General features: G+C 28.7%; 1 protein-coding gene across 5 annotated transcripts in view; it reads right to left on the bottom strand.

Moving 5' to 3' along the window:
- Positions 1-20,180, bottom strand: part of LOC102679312 (dual specificity tyrosine-phosphorylation-regulated kinase 4) — a 176,900-nt gene that overhangs the window by 85,186 nt on the left and 71,534 nt on the right. For 2 of the 5 annotated variants that reach the window (XM_031514073.1, XM_006608736.2), the window contains exon 2: positions 9,814-9,864. The exons of the other annotated variants lie outside the window; for them this stretch is intronic. The gene's annotated coding sequence lies outside the window, so the exon portion shown is untranslated. The remainder of the gene's footprint in view (positions 1-9,813; positions 9,865-20,180) is intronic. 5 annotated transcript variants of the gene reach the window in all.

The raw sequence follows: 20,180 nt of genomic DNA, 5'->3' as shown, positions 1-20,180 counted from the left end.
CTCTCTCTCTCTCTCTCTCTCTCTCTCTCTCTCTCTCTCTCTCTCTCTCTCTTTCTTTAAAAATGGCGTAAAAAGACGAACTGGGACGTCTAAAAGATCCCCGAGGTATTAAATAATGGCATTAGGGAGAAGATATGAAAGCGGGCGTCGTTTGTAGAAGTTTGTCCTCGTTTCAAAGTAATTTTTCGAAGGTCTTACTGTAGAATGGAAGGATTTCGTAGAGGAATTTGAACTTTCAAGCCTTCCATTTTTTTATTTCAGCCAAGTCAACCATTGACAGAATTTGTTATAATTATATTGAAATTTTTCTACGATATATCGATCATTGAAACGCATTTTTAATAAATAATAATAAACGCTCAAACGCGTTTATTTAAATCGTCGCAATAGATTGGAAAAATATAATGCGTCAATTATATTAATTGAATCAGCGATGATTCAAACTGCATAAAACGTTTCAATCATTTGGCGTGATTAGATTATTCTATAGATAGTTTTTGCGAATGTTTTATTAAACAGATATGAGAACTGAGATAAATTATCAATTTGACTCTAATAATCATACACATATGATACAATAATGATTGTAACACTTAATCATTGCTCAATTGTAACTTCTATGATTTAAAATATACATGTAAACATTTGTGAAACGAAAAATAAAACACTTGTAAAACTTGTAATTTTTAATTCCATTACAAGAATCATTAATTGTTACTAACTATGTAGATGATTAAAAATTTAAAAACTTTCAAAATGGATCCATAAAAAATCATTATACCAAAAATTAAAATTAAGAGAATGAGATATAAAAAAAAACAAAAATTTTATCAATTAAATGAATTTTATCACTTTTTTAAATATTCAATCAAACAAGACAAATTTATAAAAATATCCCTCGATTCTTATATCGTCTCTATGCTACAAAAAAATCTACAATTTCATCTCATCCAAATCTCTTTTATCCCAACCAACATTCCTGCAAAATTTCCTCAACAATAAATCAAAAATATATTTGAATCACATTCGATAAACGATTGCCAGAAGATACGACTGTACGCAAATGAAGTGCCTAAGCTAAGAAAGTTCTGTCGAACTACGAGCCTATGGACATTTGCGAATCCTTATATCTGAATACTCATCACACGTGCATCCACGTGTTTAGCGCCCACTCGAGAGAATCTTGGCTCTCGAACTTGGGCCTTAGATTATTTCCTTTGGGACTACGAAAGACGATCGTTCGCAGCTTTTATCGAGGCTAGAGATAAGCGAAATGATAGCCGATGCAGATATCTCGATTCGGTCTACCATCTGCGACGCAAAACTACTTGCTGTGATTTTTTTTCATTAATGTCGTCAATCAACGTGCTTCTATCTTCTTTGTTCGAATGATCGATTATCGAGCAAGGTTAATCCGTACAAGTATTATTTTATATGAATAAAATTTAAAATGAAGTTTAAGGGATATTTGAAAAATGCTTTTTCTTTCCTTTCCCCATTTATCTTTTTTTATACAGAAGTATCGTAAGAATTGGATTCTTAAAATAAATTTTGATTTTTGATGATTTCAAAAGAATTCAGATAATGATAAATCGATGGTAATATTTTTGAATTGCAAACAATTGTGAATAAATTTTTCTCCTTTCGAGAATTTAAAGTATTCCTAATAAAAAATAATATAAGAATTCTTGTTTTGATAAGAATATTAATAAATTGTTGGAATCGATATTGTAAATATTGGCAAATTAAGATTGGTTTCAAAGGGAGAGACTTTTGAAATGGATCTTGGAAAAGGAAAGAAATTGGCAGGAAGCTTTAAATTAGAAGAAATAAGAAAGAGCTTTAAGTCGAGTCAAGGATAGAGAGATCAAACAGTTTGTGCAGAGACAAGACACCGTAATGCTCATAGATCATAGTCTTCACAGGTTAACGTCTAATCCAGCAAAATTCTCATTTACGAGTGATTAATATTGCATCCACGCACACCGCCCACGCATGCTAGATTTGTGAATCTTCTCGGCCCACGCTTGGCATTGTATCATAATACAACGAATTCAAAGACCTCGTCTACTGCACGCCGAGAGATTCTCGTGAATCATCAATACCTTTAACTGCCTTCTATTCGTTTCTTAACCTCCTAGTCGGAGGCTGACTCCATCTTTTTTTTTTTTTCCAGCTAAACTTTCTTTCCATTCATTTTTTTCTTTTTTATTACAAAAAAAATTTTAACTCCTGCGAATACAATTTATCGAAGATAGATGATAGATTTTAATTTAATGAAATTATTTTTATATTATCTTGATTGCACTTCGTCTAAATCGTCGAAATCGAATAATTTTTAATAAACGTTGTTTCGAGCGAGTGTTTTTATTAGCTTCTATATTTTTTTCTTCTCATATATTATGATATTTTAATCTGTATATAAAGATTTGCCGATTTCAACGTTTCGAAATTTATTTCGAAATTTTTCGAAAGAATATGTAATAATTTCAACGTGGTTTTTGTTTTCGAGGAATCGATAATCGATGATGATGACGATCTTAATAATTTCTAACGGGAGTGTCACCCAAGGGAGCCATTTTTCTTCTTGGTCTTCAGCTTGAACTTATAAATTCCATTAATGCCAAGGCTTCGAAAACCCGGCGGGACACGCGTCCAATCAACGCGAATTCTCAGTTAACTAGTGAATTTATATGAACTATTTAACGATTTGCTGCAATTCCCCTACAATTCACCAAACGCCACAAACCAACTTTCGATCATTGAATATTAAAGCATTTAATCGCGATGAATATTTAATGGAGGCGAGTGAATGTTAGGATAGCAATTAATTACATATGGAAAATTCTTTTCCATATATTTTAAGAAACTTTTTAATTTATTAGTTGTTGCAAATCAATTAAAAATTATCATCGATTCTATGAATTTTTTGTGTAATTTTTGTAGGAAATGTTTATGCAAAAGTAAAATTCTGGCTGAAGAAATTTTGGAAAAATATATATATATATAAAACTATTACCGATAAATTTATAAAAAAATTATATAGTTATCCAAAAAATTAATTTTACATTTACGTAATTATTTTATTTTATTTAAAAATAATATACAATTTTAATTTTAATAAAAAAACGTTTCGTCTTTGAGAACATTGATTTTATAGAGTCATCGTCTAATTCGAAATTATTTATTGATCTTTCGAGCGAAATGTAAGGATTATCTTAAAAAAATGACCGCAAAAATATTATTCCAACGAAAGCCAGGAAAGAAAGTTTCCAACAAATGATGGAAAGGCAAGGAATGCCCGTGTAAAAACGTGGAAAATGATCTTTTCCATCAAGAATTGTGACTTTGTACATACATTTTCGACGATATTCATCTGCGTGGCACGCAGGTTTTGAAAACACTTCATTCTTTTATACCTGGTTGCATTGTTAAAGTCGTGCTAATAATTTCTGATCTAGGCCACGATGACGTTGCCAAAGGTCGCTGGGAAATACTAAAATTCACGGTATCAAAGTTAATTCAAGATCAACTAGTAAGCTGTTTAACGTTGCACAATTTAAATTATTGCACGTTTTCGTCGAATTTTTGTTTAAATTATTAATTTCATATATATATATATATATTTATAGAGGTATTAATATATTCGTGGAATATTTTAAAGATTAAAAGAAACACAATGAGATACCTCTTAAATTAAATTACTTACAATTTAATAAATTTTTATGTGCTTTAACCTCTTAAATAGATTTTTAGAATTCATTCCACGAATAATATATATATATATTTTTAATTTAAATAATTAAAAATCCTGTAACTTTCAAATCAATAATTGAACAATTTAAATAATTTCAATTTTAATTTCAAACATGTTTATCACAACTCACTCATGATCCAGATATATAAATACATATAAAAAAATAAAGTATTCGAGAAAAGAAAAAAATTTTCCATTGATTCAATACAAATATAAATTTGCATAAACAGATAACACTTATCGACCAAACACGCTCTAACTAAAACTCTCCAAAAATCTAAAAGGAAAAAAAATCGATGAGATAAATGATACATTATTCAGTGAAAAAGATCAATCAAGTTGCAAAACATTTAGATTCTATCCATTCCATCCATTCGAGGGCCACGAATTCCTCGATTATAAACGGCCCTCGTTAAACGTCTTCGCCAAATTAGGCGTCCACGTTGTTCGGCCGCTAATTAATTCGCGGGTGTGCAACGACCCATTTTCTACGAAATGGGTTCCGTTTTCCATCCGAGGCAACCCAGCGGAGGTGGTTTCGAGAGCCTCTCTCGGAACAATCACGACACGGTGGAGAAAGTTACAGGACAGGACGGTGTTAATTAATAGGTTGACGCCGAGGAATAATTGACGTCGAATCAAGCCAAGGCACACCTCCTTTTCGCACGATCGATTGCCATCTTACCGATAGGGATGGGATCGAGTTCTATGGATGCCAGTATCATCCAAGATGCAACTTTAACAACGCGCCTCGTTCCTTATATTGTATCAGAGCCAATAGAGATTCAATCCATTGCACTTTTAGCATGTATAAAAAATAATTTTATTTTCTAAATGGCAAATTTTATGTTTCTGAATATTCAAATTGCAACATTTGAGTTGCGTTATATAACTCTTTTTATTTCTTTGGAATAATGAATCCTGCAAATTTCGTACTTGGATATTGGAAAGAATCGAATCTTTTAATAGTATTCGAATCAAAAAATGTACAACTTATAATTGCAATTTATTTATTGAATTATTTAAAAATTTAATAAGATATTTTACAAAGCTTTTACTTTCCTTTTTTTTTTTTTTTTTATTGATAATATTTTTCTTCTCTTGAGAACTTCTTGTTTTTGAGGATATGATCATTATACAAAAGAAGAATTTGTAGGATTAAATTATACACAAAACCATAATTAATTTTAAAAGCAAGATCAGAGAATTTTTTTGATAAAACATTCACACGAAAATTTCAAATGCGAAATAAATTATTATTTTTGTTCTTCAAAATATATGTAAAAGTGTTTGAATCTGCATTTCACTGCATAGGTTTAAGTTTATATTGGGAATATCTGCATACAAAGTACGAGTTCAATCAAAGTTTGATCGAACTCGCGAGATACTTGATCCCATCACTAGCCCTAGTCATTGTTCGCTTCACGTACTGATATATAAACGAGGAACTAAGATTTAAAACGTAAATTGTATACATCAACTGAACGAAAGCGGTTTTCGAGTTAGAAGTGTTGAATATAATTAAAGGATTTGTCGTTCCATTACGTTTGAGTTAAATCGAATAGAAATTCGAATAGAAAAACGCGTATATATCGAAACGGATGATTAAATATTTAATTCAAGTTTCACTTAGGAGGATTTATTAAGCGTTTTAAACATTGGTATGTCGGTTTGATACGAGGAATAGGAGTAGAAAGCAAGCTGTTATAGTTGTTGTAGAGTGAATTTACCCAGGTGATTTAGATATGTGTTTTTGATCACGGTGAAACAGACGAAATGTAATTCTGGTGTTGCGTTGCAGAAAAGTTTCTTTTACCCGAAGAACGTTTTACACGAGAGAGCTGTAATTATGGTAGATACATTTCTACTTAAATATAGAGCACGTTCATTTACATCTATATCTTCAATTTAATTTTATATCAAGACCGAATGAAATTTATCAATATTCACATAACGACAGAGATTCACGTTCGATTAAGTGAATTTAATATCTGTCAATCCACTCGATTAAACGTTAATTAAAAAGCTCGAACGTATAGAATTCTAATAAATCGAAGTTTGCTTTCGAGTTTTAAATAAATTGAAAAATTATTAGCCCTGAGAAGAGTAGATTGAAAAGAAGCACGATTGATTGTATATTACACGCAAACGAAATTGGAATTAAGATTTTAAAAATAAAAAAACAAAGAACTCAGGTGTTTAACGCATCAATACCCGTATCATAATACGATTATTTTCCAAATTGTTCTCCTTTTCATTCGTCAACGCGCTCGAACAAACGCAATCCCCCAACATTCTCGCCACTTTCTTTGTTGCACGATTCAATCGTAAATGTTTTCGCACACAATCATTTGATAGGTGTGAGAATAAACTGTGGAATGCATCGGCCTGCCAGAGATACTGTCAGCAAGGGTTCCTTAATCAGACACGCTTATTATCGGCGTTTTAAAAAACAATCGATCAAAACGCATGGCATCCCGTTGCCGTTAAATCTATCACGTCAGCTTATTTACAAACGATATCGATCGCGAAGAAAACCGCGATTTCGATTGGTAAATCAAGCTCGTTTTACCAATAACCGCTACCCTCATGCCATTCTTTGCCACATCCTGTTTTACATTTCTTCCATCGCAACCATACCAAACGAACATTAGAATGTCCGCGCGTTACGTGTTTGTTGAATTTTCAAAAATTTATTACGCGTCAATCCTTCGCGAAGAAAGCAAATAATAAAGTGTTGGATAGGGAGAGAATTAATTTTGACGAGATTAAATTTGTAAATTCGTGATCGATATGGAAAAGAAAATGAATTTTATCATCAGGGAACGTGAAAATCTTGCGTGAAAATCTTGCGTGCAGTTTCATTGTTTTAAATTATGTGAGAAGTTGACGTATCGTGTCGCGTGTTCATTAAATATAAAATAAATATCTTTAATCAGCTTTATTATTTGCTAGTTTTATAACATTTTGCGATGTTATTCAATTATGATCGTTTATTAGATATTTCAGAAATAAATAATTGTAAGAATTGTAAGAAGTGAGATATGAGATTATTACTTAATTAATTATCAAGTAAGTAAAACATTAATTGTATTAAATATCTAGAGAAAAATCTAAATATTTTAGATTCTATTTTTTTTAATTATTATATCGCTTCGGGGAATAATTTTTTCCCATATTTTGAGAGAAAGAATATTTCAATTATTTACGTAGATAATTAAAAAGTTCAAATTTGATCTTAAAAATATAAAAATTTAATTACTTCTCAGTGTCTCTTTTCTTTTCCAAGTTTTAAAAACATTAATCGATTGCCTGGTAAGTAAAAGTGGAGGACAGTATAATCGTTTATCTCTCAACACAATTCGAAGCAAAATTGAATAAAATTTTAATCAAACTTGAAGCATAGTCCTTCTCTCAATAACTCTCAAAACCTCTTCAGGTCAAATGGGTTAAACGTCTGGAGCACGTAGAAGATTTTCCATTAGATGGATCACGAGTTGGTCACGAGCCAAAGAAAAGCACAGTGAGATTTTTAGCCTAGCTCGACTACCTGACTTTATCTTTCGCATATTTTCAAAAGACAAAACTATCGCCAGAGAAAGGGAGATAAGTGGTAGGATTTATCGTAAGTTTGAAAACAGGAAGTACTCTTTGCTAGATACAAACCTGAGAGAAACATTAAGAAGTTTCAATCCAATTATTTTCGCTTTTATCGAGCTCCATTATCGATATCTATGATTTACGAACTATTCGTTGATCATGGAGAAAACGTGATGAAAATTTCGAAGAGGTATGAAATCCCTCGAATAAGAAAAATACCATTTTTCTTATATGCTATATCAAGTAGAACATTATATGGCAATTATAAATAAAGTGCTAAAACTTAAATCGATAAAATAAGAGGAAACATTTATTGAGTAATCGAGAAATAATTCTGATCTTTTATACGATTAACGTGAATTATATTTATTACGATTTATTATGAAAATTTTTAATAAAACACTTATAAAAATTTCGAACTTATCGAGTATAATTCAAATATTTCATCTTTTAAATCACTTATAAAAGATTCAAATCTCTCTCTATTCTCCATATTTTCCAAAATATTTATATAAAATTCGGATCCAATCAAACAAATTTTTCTCTATTTGCGAGATACTTAAACCCATCGCTACGCGCGATAAAAAAAAAAAGATTGATATATATATTGTCTCATATATCGACACGAGGTATATAAAAAAATAATACATCCCACTTCCCTAGCCTTCAAAAAAGAGAGAAATTAACAAAGACGTTTCAATAAAACGAATCAAAGCTCGCCTTTCGCAGAAGAGACAGCTCATCGAGAGGAAAGAATTCGAGGAATCGGATTCATTTAGGTTCGCGGGCACGGTGTATCAGGGATCCAGTTACTCACAATCCCACGGGCGAAATTGACCGTGAACTTTTCTGACCCAGTTGTTTATATAATTGATTCGTCTTCGTTAGCGCGGCACTCTCGTTCCGGCGGAGCGATGCAACGAAATTACGTGACCGCCATAAACACGAGCCATAACCCGACGACAGATTACACGCGCCGATTTTAAAATTCACCTAGCTTATTCAAAGTTCAATCGGGCAAGATCGCATCGTTCGAGACGCTCTTTGTGTATATTCTTTGAAGTGGAAGATGATCGAGAAACGATCCACGTACGAAAGGTATATTTCCGAGAAGAAAAAAAACTCTTTCCACTTTTCGATTTATTGACAGAAGTTTCTCGACACTTCTTCTTTGTTTCATTCTCTTTCTTTTTTCTATTCTATATCTATAAGTTGCTTGTGTTAGGTGGTAAATGGTAGAAAAAGAAAAAGAAAATTAATGGATTGAAAAGAAATAGATTTCGCTCTAATTAAAAATATTAAAAAATAATCGAAAGAACAGAACTAGGATAAATGAAAATAGAATAATATTAAAGGAAAAAGTTCAATAATTTTACAGAAATTTAATATCTTTTATAAATTTTTATAATGTAAATGCAATAAAATGGGAAGGAATTGTTAAAAGATACATCAAAATATTTAATCTTTGAAGATTAATTAATCTTATTCACTTCAAATTATTATTTTCTATCTATAATAAAATGAAATGCATAATTTAAATTGTTCACTGTTTTCTAATTGAAACGTTACCTCTTTTAATTCTGTTGCTTCCGAATATTGCAAAAATATCTTATCATAAAAAAAAAAAAGGGAACCAATTAATCGAATAACGTGTTTCCATTTATATTCAATTTCGTCTTGCAAATACGAACACGACGTTTCGATAAATGTTTCCTCGTATCGATGAATGGATACGTGTCGAATGAACACAAAGATACAAATTATTAAAAGGTCCTTCCTGTCCCATGTAACGTAACATGCATGATAATCAAACAGGCTTGTATCGACATTTTCTTGCGTAGGTAGTATACATTGTATATTTATGTATACATATGTCAGAAGAAAGATAACGGTTCTCAAACGTAACTATAAAATAAAAATCTTTGGAAATATTTGTTTTGCTTAGAAATCATGAAAGCAGTGTGGTAAAAAAAGTATTTAATAATTGTTTATGCATATCTCCTTATACGGGGAGTTCAAAAGTGTAAAAATGTATAAAATGTACAACCCAATTCATAAATACATATTAGAAAATTTATATGAATGTGATATATTTGTAAAATCTCTATTACATAATAATTATTAGAATTTTCTAATGGAAATAGAAATTTTCTATATGTCCAATATTGCAATAAAAATTTCAAAGATCATACATAATAAAATTATTTTTCTTCTTATCTGATTTTTTAAATATATTATTTATTATACACATGTAATTAAAAAAATCAAAAGAATCAATCAAAAGAATTCTTAGAAAAAAAAAAAAAAAATATGGAAAAGTTTGATTGATTGTTCCATAATTATTTAGATTTTAAATCAATTTAAGAAAATGGCGGATTTTTTTTCTTTAATTTTTTCTATTTGAAAGTGTTTGCTATCTATTAATGTCACTATAGTTTCAACTTAATTTAACTCACCCTCCCCGTCTCTTGGTAGAGAGATGCACGTTCTTTGGAGCGCCTACTCACCTGAAACAAAAAAAATAAAACTATTAATTGATTGGCCAATCTATTGTGAATCTATTAAATACATAATATTATTAACTGCTTATAAATATGTATTTTATTTTTATCATATTAAAGACATTTGCGAGCTAAAACATTAGCAAATTATGATGTGAAAATGAATAATACTATAGCACAAAGAGTGACAACTTTAGAACAAGAAAAAAGCAAATAGCTATGTATATACGTAATGAAAAAAGCGCAAAGTAAAAAAAAACAAAATAAAATTTATTATTATGCAATATTTTTAAATCTAATAATATATAAGAATTTTAATGAAATTTCAAAGAAATTTCAAAGAAAACAAAATTTACGAAGTAAATATTTAAGTTATTCAACTTCTTATTTAATGCATTAGCAATTACAATTAAAATTTCTCATATTTATTGAAATATTTTTTTAACATATTTAAATTTATTGAATATAATATTATTATATACTATTTAATATGTTCAATACATTAATTACAAAATAAATAACCTCAATTTATTTTACATACGCCATAATATAATTTCGTGATATCGTTAAAAACCACTACTAAAAAGAACATGTCTAATTAAATAGCAAAATTCTAATAAAACAACTTCACTATGCAATACACCGTCGACTTACTGAAGACGAGAGAACTGTTCAATTATAACGAATATTTTTTCGACGTTATAACAATCACTTAAACACCATTCTAAGACAACGTTCACGCGAGAATAAAGAAAACAAAGAATTGTTCGTTCTGTTTCACAAATCATGACAGTCGTGCTTGATATTTGTTTTGATGGCCATGAAACTTGTCTATTTTATTGGCTACGTTCCAGTCGAATAATTTTCATAAAGAAGGCCACAGGGCAACGACTGATAAATTGCATTGACGTGTCACTGTATTTCATATCGTGCTTACTTGATAAAGTTCATTGAGTCTTTGTCATTTTCCGCCATTTTTTGAGCACCTGTCATCGAAAAATAATAGACGTCTCGATAAAACTACGTCGCGAAACAAATTGAGAATACGATTAGAATCGATCGACTGATTGGCTTATATTTTCAACAAGTATATATACATACACACACTTTGATTCGTGTTTAAAAATATTTGATATATATGATAACAAGGAAAGTTTATTTTAATTATGAAGTTAGCATATAAACCACTCTTACCTTATTCGATTACCCACTAATTAATTTGGAAAGAAAAGAAAGAGCTACGAACGATCACTCGAAGGCGAAAACGAGGTTAGAATGATAATCGATAGTTTATTCGTCTGAACATAGTCAAATAAACATTAAGTCTATAATTATAATAGAAGGGAAATAGGATAAAATTATTTATGGAATTGTTAATATGTAATAATATTTGATATTTAAATTTATATTTAATAAATATATTATAATAAGATAATATGCAATATCAATACATATATCGTCGTTTTTGGCAATAAAATTTATTTAAAATTTATTTAAAGCTATTAAAGAATATAAATATTTTTTCTAATAGACTTACCATTATGTTTTTTATTTGTCTACATTTTATTTAATTATTATTATATTTTAAAAAAATAAAAATACGTTACATAAACGTAATTAAAAATATAAAATTTATTTTTCAAAAGATTATGCGTTTTAAATCTCTTACTTTTAAAAGTGATAATTATATTTATTATTCTTTAAGAATTTTTATCTATTATAATTATGTAAAAAATCTATAAACGAAGTTAAAATCAATTGAACCAAACATCCGTGTATCCTTTATCAAAGTGCAGCTGCATTTATATAGAAACCTGTGAATATAATGAAAAATCAGAAAAGTCTTATTTAAAAATTTTATTCTTGTTACTACTTATGAATGAACAATTAAGAATCTCATAATAATATAGAAAATATTTCGATTGTTGCAAATTACGTAAAAAATTTATTGAAGAATATTGAAAATCGATTAAAGCGCCACCATAGTTCGTTGTAATATCGCCATATTTTTCTTTTATATTGTTTGTTCTCCATTTTATATATCGTTATATATCGTTTTATATATCGTATATTTTGTATATATCGTTTTATGTTTTATAAAAATTAATGAAAATTTTTTGTTTTTAATGTATTGTAACTGATAAAATTGATTAAAGAGACGGAAAATATAATAATCTTGTTCAAGTGAAAATTGTGACGATCATATGGGCGGTTAAATTAGAAAATTAGCATTTCGTTTAATTAGTGAAAAGTGTTATTGTGATTGCTACAAATTTGGCAAACTGGATAATTAATAACAGTTATATTATTAGTTTTTTATTTCATTGTTGGATAATCATTGAAGATTGCTTGATGGTTTTGATAGTGATATCATATTTGAAAAAATGAAGAATGAAAACTTCAGGAAAAAAAAATTCAAGTAAGTTTATTGCATATTAATAAACATATTGCATGTAGTCTTTAATTAATGAGAAAATTTAAAAAAAAAGATATAATTAATAAATTTATATAACTGTAAATAATACAGTATTTAATTATTCATAACCTATTGATCATATAATATAAATATATGATTATAATAATATAGAACTTATATATATTAGCTAATATTCATTAATGGAATAATTCCACGTTTTTCTATTAAAAAAATAATATTAAAGAAATATTAACTATTGTATTAAATATTATATCATAGTTTATAATTTGCTAAGATATTGATCTAGATATTAATCTAACCTAAACTAGCAAAATTACATTAATTATAATTATTAATGTATTTTATATTTGTATTTTATTTTTATATATTTTATTTGATTTTATATGATTTTGTTTTTTATTTAAATTTTCTATAAACATATTATTTTCTTAATTATTTATTTATTTAAAAAAGCAAATAACTTCGAAAGCAATAAAACAGTAATCTATTTCATAAATTATGTAAATAACTAGTAGCAATTAGCAACAATCGTTGATTACTCGTTAACATTTTCTAACAACTTCTACTACGCATCTGTACGCTTTTACGAGGAATAATTTCCCGATCCTGATAAACACAGAACATACGAATTTTTCCGGTTTCATATCACAATATTTATATCCTCGCGTCATGTCATGCCTCAGTCAATTCAGAGAATTGTTCAATTATCATTTGTAATATAGAAAAAGAAAAGTTTAATGGTAACACGATAATGGCGGTGAACGCGTGTTCTTCGCGCGGCTAACCTCTCCGACATAATGCCATTCTTTCATGGGGATATCGGAAAGGTCGTCGCGTATTGCGAATGCTCCATTATCAGCCGCCATTTCTTATACGACTAATTATCGATAATGTCAGCTTGCCACTCTTTCCTAATAAAATTCATTCTACTTCACTTCTCATTCTTTTATTGTGTTTTTTCATTCTTTTACGTTTTACTAGTATTTTTATTGATGAAACATGATAATTAGCATAATTTTTCAAATTAAAAAGATTTGATTTGTTTGAAAAACAATATGAAATAAAAATTATATTTAAATTCTTTTTTTCTAAAAGGTTATGTTTTAATTATTTCTCTATTTTAATTTAATTTTGAATTTAAATTAATTTCAATAATTTATTATATTAGATATACATATTAATTTAATTTTCTGTGTGATTTTGAATAAATAAGCAATTGTTTTGCTAAATAAATATATACAAAATAATTTTATATAAGTTAGTATTAAATTGAATATTAAAACGTGCTTAAAAATAATATTTTAAGTGAACAAATTAAATCATATTAAAAGTTCATATTCAAAAAATTGATTTATCTTTCATATTAATTTAATCAGATTTTTATCATTTCTTTTATAAATCTATTCTAAATACTATCTGTTGCATAAAATGCAATTATCAACAAGCTTTTTTGTAGTTATTAGCCATGCCATTTATTCTACAACATGCAATATGAATAAATTATGTATATATTTAATGGATTAGAAAAGTATTCGCAACTCCTCGATTGAATATTTTTAATTAATAATTTTTTGAAACAAAAACCTGAAGTTTGATTTAAAATTAACTCAATTGAGAATTTTAAATTAAGTACACTATAAATAACTAACTGTTTTATATTAATAAAACAAAAATGAATATTTCAATATAAGAAGAAATAATATTTTAAGAGGCACGAATACTTCAAAATCACATGAGGCATCATGAAACTATTAAACAATCACGTTGATCCGACACTTTGTGCCAACAATTCACAACTGGAACGCTAAAGTGTAATCTACAGTTTCATCTGCAATTGAAGCCTCACCGTGGAAAACTTGACGGTTAGGAAGTCGTAGTATTTCACCAGGAACTTCATTATGCGTCCAGTGCGGATTGGCTTCGGTCATATAGCGTGCGTTTCCTATTTGTTTGTTGTGTAGGGATTGGTTTTCGTGGTAAACAACTAATTACACATTATTTTTTATCATTCTTCATCTAAATGAGTTTCTTTTTATGACATGTTAGTCATCTATTGGTTTGATTCTATAAATCGTATTCATATATTAATCGCATTAGGAAAGAAAAAATATATATAATTATTTTGTTTTTGCTTATCGAATTCAGATATTTTATTTAATATAAAGGAAGAAAAGGAAGAAAGAAGTATAATATAAATAGAAGATTTTTCTTTTTGTCAGCAAAATAGAAAGTTTTTTTCACTAATTGGCATATCATAAAATTTTTATTTCTTTATGTAATAAAGAATTAGAAAACTATTTCCTATTTATATTTCACTGTATAAATACTTTTGTTTATTTGAATAAATTTGTTAATCAGTCTCGATCAGAATCTCTTCTAATTTTAATATTTTTCGTTCAAAATTAATTCTTTACACCAGTTCTATTGGCAACAATAATTCCGACAGGTCCGAATATCAATTATATTACGCGTGAATGTTCTTGCATCCGTGTGTTATGCAATTTAATGAAGACATTGAGCGTTTATTTTTAGAGATATCAGTGCACGTTTTTGTGTGCGAATCAATAGTGTTTGCGTCAAAAAGCACGTGTTTGAGCCAAAATGATAAACGTGTGAACGATGTTGTTGGATCAAGAATTTCTTGGCTGTTGAATATATGTCTCGGCTATGTAAGATACATTAAATATTTTTAATTTACATCGAAGAGAATTTGTAGAAAGAAAAGTTTTTCCAAAACCATATCGTTAAGATAGAATCGAAAAGGTTTCCATAAATTGGATTCAGTCATATAACATGAAATAAAGTGAAAAGGAAATATATGAAAGTTAAATATTAATCGTCTTCTGTCAAAATCAGTCTATTTCGAGGCATGCCTCGTGACTAATAATGGGATCATCAGAAATATATATTTAGAATATCTACTTTGTAAAATATAGAATAAGTTTATTATACAAATTCGATTGTGCTGTAAATCCGGTTGCATCAAGAATAAAAAGAATTTGTTATTTGTTTGGTAGTAAGAAAATATTCTGTAAAATTTAAGCTAATAGATAATATAAATAATTTTTCCATGAATAAATTTAATACAAATTTACATTAATACACATATTTTTTTATGATCGTATTATCAAAATAATATAAATAATAAACAAAAATTAGCGCATGGAAAAATTATACATTCATATTTATTATATTTTTCATAATAAAAATCGCATCTTTTTAAAATTAAATAATTATCACAGAAAATTATTATTACAGATAATAATTTCGTGATAAATCCATCTTAATTATTTTCTCAATTACGATATTACAAGCTATGAAATTATCAACTCCCGTTCATAACTCGTTGGATACCACATTTTTATAATCATTTTATAAATCTACTTTAATCCATCAATCCATTAATCAATAACATTATTGAGAATTGTAAATAAAGTAATAATTTATGTTTCCCTATATCAAGATAGATTACAAAAAATGTAGTTCATCATATGTAGTGCAACAAGTACTCTCATTTTTCAAGTATTACAAGATAATATTTTAAATTTTTACATAATCAAAGATTTACAGGAAAAAAAGATAAATAACATTAAAAAGTTTTAAAATCGAAATATACAAAAGAACAAAAGAATTAATTTTTAAATTTAAGCTTACGCTTTCTGTGATTTGTGTAGAAAAAAAAAAAAAAAAAAAAAAAAAAAAAATTTTTAAATTTAAGTTGGCGCTTTTGTGGTTTTGTGGGAAAAAAAAAAAAAAAAAAAAAAAAAAAATTTTTAAATTTAAGTTGGCGCTTTTGTGGTTTTGTGGGAAAAAAAAAAAAAAAAAAAAAAAAAAAATTTTTAAATTTAAGTTGGCGCTTTTGTGGTTTTGTGGGAAAAAAAAAAAAAAAAAAAAAAAAAAAATTTTTAAATTTAAGTTGGCGCTTTTGTGGTTTTGTGGGAAAAAAAAAAAAAAAAAAAAAAAAAAAATTTTTAAATTTAAGTTGGCGCTTTTGTGGTTTTGTGGGAAAAAAAAAAAAAAAAAAAAAAAAAAAAAACCATAAATCATCCGTTTCGCAAAGTGAAAACAATGCTTCCTAACGGCGTTTCCGCGAAATCTAAATCAAATTGACGTCAAACCGCGGGAATAAATCCCAAAGTTATTCACTTCGAAGGGCGTTCGAGATCTTCCCGTCCTCGCGGGGGCATAAACGTTGATTTACGAGTGGAAAACATACGACTTTTAGACCAAATCGCGCATTAATCTGCTCGGCAAATAATTAAAACGAACAACCGATTAATCATCGCCGACGCGGTTACAGCCGAGCGTGGCGAGCTCGTTCACGCTTGTAAAACCAAAACGAATTGTAATTTACATTCATTGAATCAGAGATAATCGTTTCTCCTGTTTCTCGTCGCACGTGCAGATACAAAGATCATCGTCCGCCTCTTTCTCGATTATACGCAGTTCGACAAACAGAAAGAAAGAGAGAGAGAGAGCGCCGTGGATACACACGTTCGTTTATTATCATCACGAAGGAAAGGTTTGTCCTGTATTCCCTTTTTATTATCATCGCTTTCCTCCACGAGTTACGAAATCGTCGAGTTTTATCGCTGGAATTGTGTTATAGTTTTGTTTTCGCGATTAGCCGGATCGGCGTTGAAATACGGCGTAAATTTAATTTGAATAGACCGACTGTTCTAAATGATTGTATTCGTGGTGTTAAGATAAATGGGGATTTGAAGTTGTAAAATATTGGAGATATTCTTTAAATGGATATATTGTGCGTAGGTGAATTATATTCCATGCTCGTCATACGCGATTATAATTTAATACAAAGAATTGAGTTTGAAGAATTTGCTTTCAAATAATGTCACTTCTGTCATTTCATATGTTAATTTAAATGAGTGGAAAAAATATTCTTTCTTTTTAATTTTAAAAAAATAAATTCATTTTTATATTTCATTAAAAAGTTTCGAACCTCTACGAATACGTTTCTTCGGAATAATTAAATATAGATATTTGAAGAGAATTATTTTCCCAAATATAATAATATTATCTTCGATCAATTGTTAATCAGTATCACGTTAAGAAGATTAGTTTCTCATCAAATCAACAAACATTTTAATTGCATCTATTTTCACAATTATTCTCTCGTCCCCGTCGTACAATTTCTCAATCATGCTTGCCAAGGCAAGTCACTTTCAGGGAAACTGTTTAACGTTGTTCATCCAAAAGCGTACACGATTAGAGCGAAAGCGATGACTAACGATTTTTCTCATCGTATTTTCGCACGGTCCATTCTCATACAGGTAGTACTCTAATAGCGTCACGCACCAATAATCGACGAGTCATTCTTTGTCTCGTCGTGAATTACACCTGGTGAATTGCATATATAAGTGAACCACGCTCGATCGTGCCCCTTCAACCGCGATCCTTCAATCATGGTTGATCGAGGTATATTTCGAACAGGAAAGAAATTGATCGACTCTTTCTGACAGACGGAGAATATTTTCTTTTTAATCTTGCTTTAAGACATTGTAACAGTTGGAGGATTATATTTCAGAAATAATAAATATTTTTCGAAACGATAATTTGTATTGATTAAAAATTGTTTAGGATTCGTAGATTTGTAGAAATTTTTAATGTTAAAAAATGCATAGTTATGGAAAATAAAATCGTTTGTAGATTGTCTATAATAATTCTTGATGGAAGAATCTTCATTTGTCATTAAATGTTTATTTTTGTTATATAAAAATCAGACAGGATTTAATCAGATGGCCATAAATTATCATCTTTTCTTCTATCAAATATTGCATATATTTATTTATATTTTGCAATTATAATAATTCTTTCGCATAAAATAACTCTTCTCATATTTGCATATAAAGATTCATATAAAAAAGTATTATTCAGTCCAAAATTTTAGATAGTTCGATAAACTAGTAAAATTTCGATCGTATAAATAGAGTTCCATAGATATAGTTAAAAGAACAGCTGATCGACTACAGTGCATTGGGCGATTATGCAATGGGCGTGTTTTCGTGTACAATGACTCGATTTCATCTACGAGGAACCGTACGAATATTTGCACACATTCTAATGTGTAAAGCAACGCACGCTTATGCAATCTGTTTTCTAGATTTATTTGCAGCTCGTCGATCTGTTAAGTGTATCTTTCAGTAAAAGTCAATAAAAGTAAGCTCTTCTCCTCGTTGAAATTTTCATAACGAGTGATCGAGTCAACGAATCAATCAACATTCTATCAAAAAAATTATTTTAATCGTTTGAAATCAATAAGTCATCAAAATCATTCAAAATCGTTTTTCCTATGTATTTGTTGAAATTTTCAATGATAAAAAGATGTAAGTTACATAAAGTAAAACTCAACAATATTTGTACCCATTAAAAAACCGAAAAATTATATTTTATATTTTTTTACAATTTTTATCGTTGCAAATGTTTCGACAAATATTTTGTATTCTGTTTTCATATACAAAATTGTCGAATTTTGGGAAGACGAAAAGACCAACGTATGCAGAAAATAGAGAGAAAAGTAAAGGTGCACGTTTCGTCGTGACCCAATCTCGTCTCATTTAGGCTGAGTGGAGTAGACTCATCCAATTTGGACTACTCAGCGAACCTGAATTTCGCTACAAATGTCGAAACTCTGACGGCGAGCGATGCTTCTACACGTATCGTGGCATAAATCTTGCTTAAAGAAGAAAAAAGAATCACTATTAAGTTTCCTTAAACTTCCACCAACGATATAACCTCGACTTAGTCTTATCAGATAGTTACAATTTACATGCTAATTATTTAAAACAATGTTCGTCTATAACCGAGGATTAAATTCACGAAGAAAGTTCTCGCTGTAATAAGATTAAAAATAGAGTCTAGGGAATTTGATGAACGAGCGCGATAAAAGTCGCATGTTCGCGCAATTAATTGAGAGAAAAGTTGAATATTGGAAGAAAGCTAACGAGAAAAGAGAAAACGTATGATTACATGTTATTTATATACTTGTAAGTCGATCGATAATTAATGACTATTTTTGGAAGAATTTTTTTAAATATAATCGACGCTAGAGGTTAAGAATCGGACATTATGGTGAACCAGAGAGGACGTTCGAGGTTGTGTCCTCAGGTTGCATAATGCTGTCGTTAAATGTATTTCGACGTAGGTCTCAGCAACGTGCCAGAAACGAAAATATCTCTACGATCAGGGATCCGGACAGATCTATTCGATGGTTCAAAATCAGTGATATCTTGAGTTGAATATAATTTAAAGTGTATAATATTTGAATATAAAAATTGGATATCCTTTATAAAGTAAGCGAGTTAAAATTAAGACATTTATTTTCATATATGAATGTGTATTCTCAATGAAATTCTTCGAACTGAAGTGAGTAGTCACATTTCTATTGTTTGAAACGACACATATGTATATTCACACCTACATGATCAAAAAAATGATTAATGTTTATCCTTATTGGATAGAATCAATTGTGCTTTTTTACTATTGATGCTATTTATTTAAATAATAGTTCTAATTGATTATTCTTACAAAATATAATCAATATTACACGAATTATTTCGGAAGAATATAAGTATAAAAATATAAATAATATAATCAAAGAATACATTTATGAATATTAAATATATACCAATGAATGTTAAATATTCGTGCATCAATATTTAATTATAGAAGAAAATATTCATTAATATATATAATCGGCAATATAATCATATAGATAAATGATTTGCAATTAAACGTAGGTCGATACATTAACATTACGTGAAAATCTCACACGTAATACTTCCTCGTTACAGTGATAGCGAGAGAAAATGTACAAAAAAAAAAGAAAGTTTGAGGATTAGGTTAGATACTTAAAGTAAATAGAACG

Source organism: Apis dorsata, unplaced genomic scaffold (genome assembly GCF_000469605.1).
Source record: "Apis dorsata unplaced genomic scaffold, Apis dorsata 1.3 scaffold_44, whole genome shotgun sequence".
In the NCBI taxonomy this organism is placed as follows: domain Eukaryota; kingdom Metazoa; phylum Arthropoda; class Insecta; order Hymenoptera; family Apidae; genus Apis; species Apis dorsata.
Note: the sequence above shows the minus strand (reverse complement) of the source record. Positions and strands in the feature narration are given on the sequence as shown.